Genomic DNA, 7,237 nt, shown 5'->3' on the forward strand with positions numbered 1-7,237 from the left:
CTTGTGTTGCAGGCAGACAGCAAGGGAGCACGGGCTATTAAATCCTATAGGTCATTCACCCATCTCTTCCCATATCCCATCAGAACGCTAGGCACTATGAGAAAAAAGAGAAAATAAAATTATGTACTACAGAGGCAACTAAAGAAAAACATCATAAAGCATTTGAAAAAACATTTCATACGACTTGTAAGCAGGAGCATCAACATTTGGACCTGTAGCTTATATTTAACAACTAACACATAGTAAATTTACTATCCCGTCTGCTTCCTTGTGCCTACTCCTTCTGCATCTCCAGGGTCCAGGCTACCAAATTTGATGTAGAAAATCAACTGCAAAGTTCCAACTCCCTTCTTCAAAATCTATTTGGCCAGAATCTATCTAGCTCCTGGGCATGGTTTCTTTTGGTCGATATTTGTCACTTTTAACCTTTTCTTTTACATATGTATGCATGGTATACCATTGGACATAGTACAACGATATTCACCAAAGATATGTGTTAATGTTCTTAATTCTCTTCCTTCTAACTGGCATAATGTGAGAAAATGTGCATGGGGTTCAAAAAAGTGTTTCTTCCTGGGAACTTCTTACTCCATATCTAAAACCAACATCAGTGTTTCAATACATTGAGTATCATTTCTTACTTATATCATTCTGTGACGCAAGCTTTACGATTACTATATGTCTGTACAGTCTTCGTTCTGAACCATGTCCAGAAAAAATCCAACGCCTTGGATAGCTTAGAACTTGAGTAAATCATTCACACTGTTTGGGGTGCCTTGTATCTCTGGCTGGACGTTTAATTGATCTGAGGTCCTTTCCCAAAACAAAAAGGAGATAGCAGCCATCGCCCATCGGTATTGAACACGGGAAGAGTTATATATTCAGTTAATTGTTATTGCAACACGGACAAAGCTGAATATTACTATGAAATTTGATGGCGCTGTCGGACACATACCAGTGCAGCGTGTCGGGGCGGTATGTCGACCACACCATGGGCATGAAGCATGAAGGGGCCGCAGATCGACGACGGAGGAAGGTGCTGATTCGGACCGGATTGCAGCGCTGGAGCAGGGGAGAGCGCCCGGGCACGGAGACGGAGGGGTCTGCTGCGACGTGGCTGTGGCGACGCAGCTCAAGACAGCCTTTCTTATGCCCAGCGCCGCCGCGTTCCCGCACAAGATTCGTTGATTCTTTTGTACTAAGCAGCATTTCTGCAGAGTCCAAACACCACCACTGAATTCTTTCCTGCATATACAGCAGATACACAAACATATTACATTCCTTTTTCAGTTTCTTTTCTTCTCTCGTTTTCTTTCTTTGGACTGACAATTCTATCCAAGAACGCCAACATTCCCCTGTTTTTACTTCCACATTCATCCATCCATCCATTCATACACTACACCTCACTGAAGCTCAAGCTGTACCCACATATCAGAAAGAGGTTAGAGAGTGAGTGTGATCAGCAAAGCACAGGAGGAAGAAGAGCAGAGTTCAGAGGAGGAGTTACGTTGCACTGCTGCATCCGCTGGTGACGCCTGTCTCAGGGATGTTGGCAGGCTGCTCCTTGTCGTCCAGGCATCAGATGAGCACGGCGCAGCGACTACCATGCGGCTTCTCCAAGCGGGGCGGCCGCGGCGACTCGACAGTCCCCGGCGCAGCTCCTCGTGTGCCGGGCGGCGACGGCCGGGGAGGCAACGACACCTGCTCCTTCTGGGCGCACCCGGCGCCGCCGGTCACCCAGGCCATGTTCTGGGGCGCGAAGCCGGAGCCCTCCGTCTTCGGCGACGGCGGCGGCTGGGAGAGGCGGGACGGGGCCGTCAAGCGCCGTCGGCATCAATCCTCGTCGCCAGCACCGTCGGCATCTGCTTCCCCGTCGCACACAACAGGGCCACCTCCCTCGTCCATGTCCTCGCCGACGCCTACGCGGCGCTCGCCTACTGCGCCGTCCCTGGAGGGACCTCCCCTTCAGGGGGCTCGTCTGCCTCGGCTGCGGCGAAGGGCGCGGCGAAGGGAGGCGAACGGCGCGGGAGGAGGAGGTCGTGTGGGAGGAGAAGGAGGAGGTCGTGCGGGCGGTTTTCTTTATTTTTGTACTGCGGGGCAGATTAGCGATCGTGGTTGCTAGCGTTAAACACAAAAGGATTAAAGGCCATTAGATTTTGATGATGGATGGATGTGATTGTTTGGATCTGCCCCTCTCTTTCTTTTATAGTGGTAGTAGATAAATAGACTTTTAAAATTCATATTTTTTGAAATTCATGATTTCTTTTCAAAATTCATGAACTTTTCTCAAAAGAATTCAAATCCATGCATTTTTTCCAAAAGTCAATGGTCATTGTTTAGCAGTCAGTAGTGAATGCTAAAGGTCAATGGTACTTTTCAAAAGCATTATAAAAGACCGACATGTTTTTTTCGTTAGTAGACCAACAACAGAAGAAACTGGAAAGAAAAAACAACTGAGAAATGAACGAGCGATGGAGCGGCTGACGTGGGTAAAGCAAGCGGCCGAAGCTAGGCGAAGCGAGCTAGCTTAAGTTTTGGGTTGTGTCTGTTGGCATCAGTGCAAGCATCGGTTTGGCTCCCTAGCACTGGGAGGAGGTCTCAGCAGGAGGACTCAGTTAGTCCAGCCATAGAAATAGAAAGGTTGCATTTGAAAGAACTATAGAATAAATCATTTCTCTAGGTCCAGGCCCGCAAGCTGAAGGAAACAAATGTTGAAGATTCCCTTCTTTTTGTGGGCTAACCCGCATCACCATCTCCCACACAATGCAAAACGCAACCCTAACCAAGCAATAAACTCACATAACCCATCAACCCGCATGCGGGGCCTATATCTTGCTTATACCGAGATGTATGCTCTCGTCGCCTGGGGCACGGCGCGACCAGGTCGGCTCAATACTATAGCATGTAGTGAGTTTTTTTTTTTTCATTTTTCCGGTTTCATTGGTTTCAACCCACTTTTTTCTGTATGGGTTTCTTTGTCCAGTTTACACTGTTGGGGTGCTGTTTTCTTTTGTTTTTAGTTTAGTTTTCTTGTTTCTTCTTCGGTTTTCTTTCTTTCATCATTATACTTTATTTTGTTTTTTCTTTTTTTCTTAGGTTTTTTGTTTCTTTCTTGGTTTTCAACGGTATTTGCCTTTTCTTTGTTTCTTTATCGGCTTTCATTGTTTTCCCATTCTTTTTGCGCTTGTTTCTTCATTTTTCATTTTTCTTTGCTTTCTTTTGTTTCTTTTTTGGTTTTTTAGTTTTTTTGGTTTTCATTCTACATTTTCTTATACATTAAGAATATTTTTCAATACACATTTAACATTTCTCAAATATGACTTTAACATTTTTTAATACATTGTTAGCATTTTTTCTATGCATATTTTAAACATTTTTATATGCTGGATTAACCTTTAAAAAAATCGAGTACATCGTCAACATTTCTTTCATACACATTTTAACATTCTCAAACACTAGATTAATATTTCTTGAATACATGATTAAGATTTTGTTAATACATGGTCAACATTATTTCTATACACATTAAAAAAATCTTGATTAAGATTTTGCAATTAGTTTTTTTCAAATGCTTGATTAACATTTGCTTAGTACATGATCAACTTTTTCACACACATTGTATATTGTTTGTTTAGGTTATTTAATACATGGTGCACTTTTTTTCTGTACATATTTTTTAACATTCTACAAATGCTTGATTAACATTTTTCAAATACAATTTTAACATTGCTTGAATACATGGTCAACATTTTTCTCTAGAGACATATTTAAAATTTTCAAATTCTTGATTAAAAAATTTCAAATACAAGTTTGATATTTTTGGAATACATGGTCAGCATTTTTTATACCACAAAAGCTACATGTCAATCGCCTGACTTTCGAAGTTGGTGTCAGTCGATTTTTGGTTCAACGGAGAAATAGCCGGAGGGGGAGGAAGAACTCGCCGGAGAGGAGGAAGAGCCTCGCTGGGCAGGCTACCCCACCATCTATCTTAGGGTGGGGTGTGGGGGAGGCAACACGAGGTTGTGGAGCGGCGGCAGCGGGCGGTGGTGAAGGTTTGCCGAAGAAAAAAACCGGCGAGGTCCGGGCCTAGAGGGATGGTCGGGGCGGTGGCAGCACAGCGGTGGGAGGAGGTTCCGAGGAGGGCAGGGCGGTGAGGCTACGCGGTAGCGCCGCCGGCCACGGGCGGTGGTGGCCGGCGGTTCGACCATTGGTCCGTGGGGCTGTTGGAAGAAGATTCGCCGGGAGGTTGGAGATGAACTGGCAGCCGTTAGATTGGAGATTGAGGGTGGATAGCAGTCGACTGATCCAAATCGGGGAATTCAGTCGACTGGCACCCAGCCAGTCCCTTTTTATACACATGTAACATTTTTCAAATGCGTGATTAACATTTTTCAAATACTTGTTTAACATTTTTTTAATGTATGATTAACATTTTTTAATACATAATTTTATTTTTTCCCACACATTGTATATTTTTTTACACATTTTCGAATACATGGGAAAGAATTCTTTATACATATTTAACATTTTTATAATGCTTGGTTAATAGTTTTTCAAATTATTTTATATAAAGTGTTTTTTGTCATTTAGAATATTGAAAGTATGAACTAAAATGAAAAATATTACGGAAAAACTGAAAAAAGAAACCGTGAAAAAGACGAGCCTGTGGCCTCCCGCGGGTCCGGTCCGGCCCCTTTATGTAGGCCCCTGACGCGAGAACACTCTAAGTCTTGCTATAAGCCAGACATAGAGCTTCCCTCAACCCACGTGCATACATTCCAAATAGCATGGCCTTTTTAGGTATCTCCCTCCGTCCTCTAGATATATCCATTTTTCTGACGAGTATTTCCGGACGGAGGGAGTATGTCATTAGTGTGGCATGCCCCGAACGTGCTTGTCCCCAGCGACAACATGCCTGGCCAAGGTTCTGAGGATGCATGAAAAAGAAGTGCCCTCAAAGTCCGAAAATTGCCAAAAGAGCTCTGGCTCCATCTGGTCCTATTTTTGGAATTTTCAAAAATCATTTTTCAATTTTCAAAAATTCTAGCACATGTATATAGGGATGTATACTGCATATCTGTAAATTTTCATGATAAAGTACGTTCTTATGTGAACTATATAAAAAAATCATAATTCACGGTAAAAGTTCATGTTTTTTTATAGACCACATAAAAATGTATTTCATCAGAAAAATTACTTAGATGAAGTACACATCGCTATGTACATGTGTATTCTTTCACAAAAAAATTCAAAATTTCAAGCTCCATGGAGCTCATGATCCAAAAATCCACTCTACACCACTAGGTTGTTGCAAAGAAAAAAAGTTACGGCGGAAATACATTAAACTTGGTATCTTACTCCATCCGCCTCACCACCAACCGCGTTGGTGGTTAGAGTGTAAGTAGTGTTTACTTTTGAGTATTATTCACGCACATCTTGTAAACAAAAATTCCGTGATAAAAGTGAAACGAAGTGTCTAAAAAATGGCCGAACAAACCCATAAACCTTGGAAGTTAGAGCATTTCTAGCAGACCCCTTAAATCGCGCCGACCCGCGAAATAGCCGTCAGTTTACGGTTTTACGCGAAAAAAGTGGCCCGAACAGACATCGTATACGCGCTTGACCCTTAAATTTTTTTGAGGGGCGTGGTAAATTGCCCCTATCGACCCGCGAAAACACAACCCCCCACCCCCACCCCGTCGGTGCCCTGTATCTCGCGAAAGCGGTTTGCGGGAGGGACATTTTAGGCCGCGCGTGTTCCCCACCCCCATCCCACAGCCACCCGGCACCGTCGCCGCCCATCCACTGCCTTCGATTTCACCCATATCCGCCAATGGAATCACACCGCCGGGCCGCTCCAGGCTTGGGTCCACCGCGCCACTTCGCCGGTGCCCCGAATCCACCGAGCCGAGCCACCTGGGTCGCCGCCGAACCGGATCGACCTGTCGCCGAGTCGCCACCCGCCCCAAATTCACCGAGCCGAGCCGTCCCCGAGTCGCCCCGGATCGACAGGCCGCCGGTGAGTCCTTTTCTGCCCGTTCTAGTTCGACTTAGCGAACAATTTGTAGATGAATTTCCGTTCATGCGAGCTCGGGTGCGGTTTGTAGATGTATTTGAGCCCTTGCGAGGAACTTTTGCTCGGGTATTCGTCCTCGTGCAACGACCCGGACGTAGAGTCACTGCTCGAGAGCCATCGGCAGCAGATGGTGGTGGTGGTCCTCGCCGTGAAGGAGCTCGAGGATCGAAACCGAAAGAGACGGCGAGGATCGACCGCCGGCCGTCTTTACATCCCTCGTAACCGCCATCTCAGGTACATGATGTTGAATTCAGGACAAATCTTGTATTGAATTATTAGTTTAAGGGGCATACCTTGCGCTTTGTACCATGACGGCCAGGGGACGGATTGATGATGGACAGCAGGACTCCATTGGGTGGGCGTAGGAGACTGGTGGCCGCTACTCGACTAGTTCGTCCTACCATGCCAAGTTCTGGGGTAGAGAGGTGGTGCCGGCGGCTGATTTCACGTGGAAGTCCAAGGCCCCCCTACAATATAGGTTCTTCACTTGTTTGGTGCTCAGGAATAGGTGATGGACTTCAGATCGCCTAGCATGACGTGGATTTGATCACCAAAAGGCGTGCCCGTTCTGCGATCAAGAGGAGGAAACCATACAACACCTCTGCTTGACTGCGTGTTTGCATGGGAAATATGGAGCGTGGTCTACCGAGCCATGGGTAAGCAGGAACGGACCCCAACTGGGAGGTTGACCCTCTCGGAGTGGTACCATGACAAGATCGGGACGAGTCACAACAAGAAAGATACATGAGCAATCATTATTGTTGTCTTATAGAAACATCGGAACTCGATCGTGTTCAACGGGGCAACACCGTCAAGAGACCATGTAATCTCTAGATTAGAGGGAGAGGGTAGAACATGGAAGTTAGTTTGGATCCTTAGAGGATGGGTAGATGCCTTCCTCGGGGCGTTCACGAGTGAGCTATCGCGACTAGATACGGCTTAGGAATTTCGGTGGACTTAGGTGGAGTTGGGTTCATGTGATATGCAACACCAACGTGAAGAGGCTCTTTCCCCATCTTTTTTAATACAAAAGTAAAGACTCGTGCATATTCGAAAAAAATAGCTTCATCCATGAAAGTAGAAATAGAAATTTTGAAACATATACTCCCTCCTTTCCATAATATAAGAACGTTTTTGACACATTATGGGATGGAGCCC

Source organism: Triticum dicoccoides, chromosome 2B (assembly GCF_002162155.2).
Source record: "Triticum dicoccoides isolate Atlit2015 ecotype Zavitan chromosome 2B, WEW_v2.0, whole genome shotgun sequence".
Taxonomy (NCBI): domain Eukaryota; kingdom Viridiplantae; phylum Streptophyta; class Magnoliopsida; order Poales; family Poaceae; genus Triticum; species Triticum dicoccoides.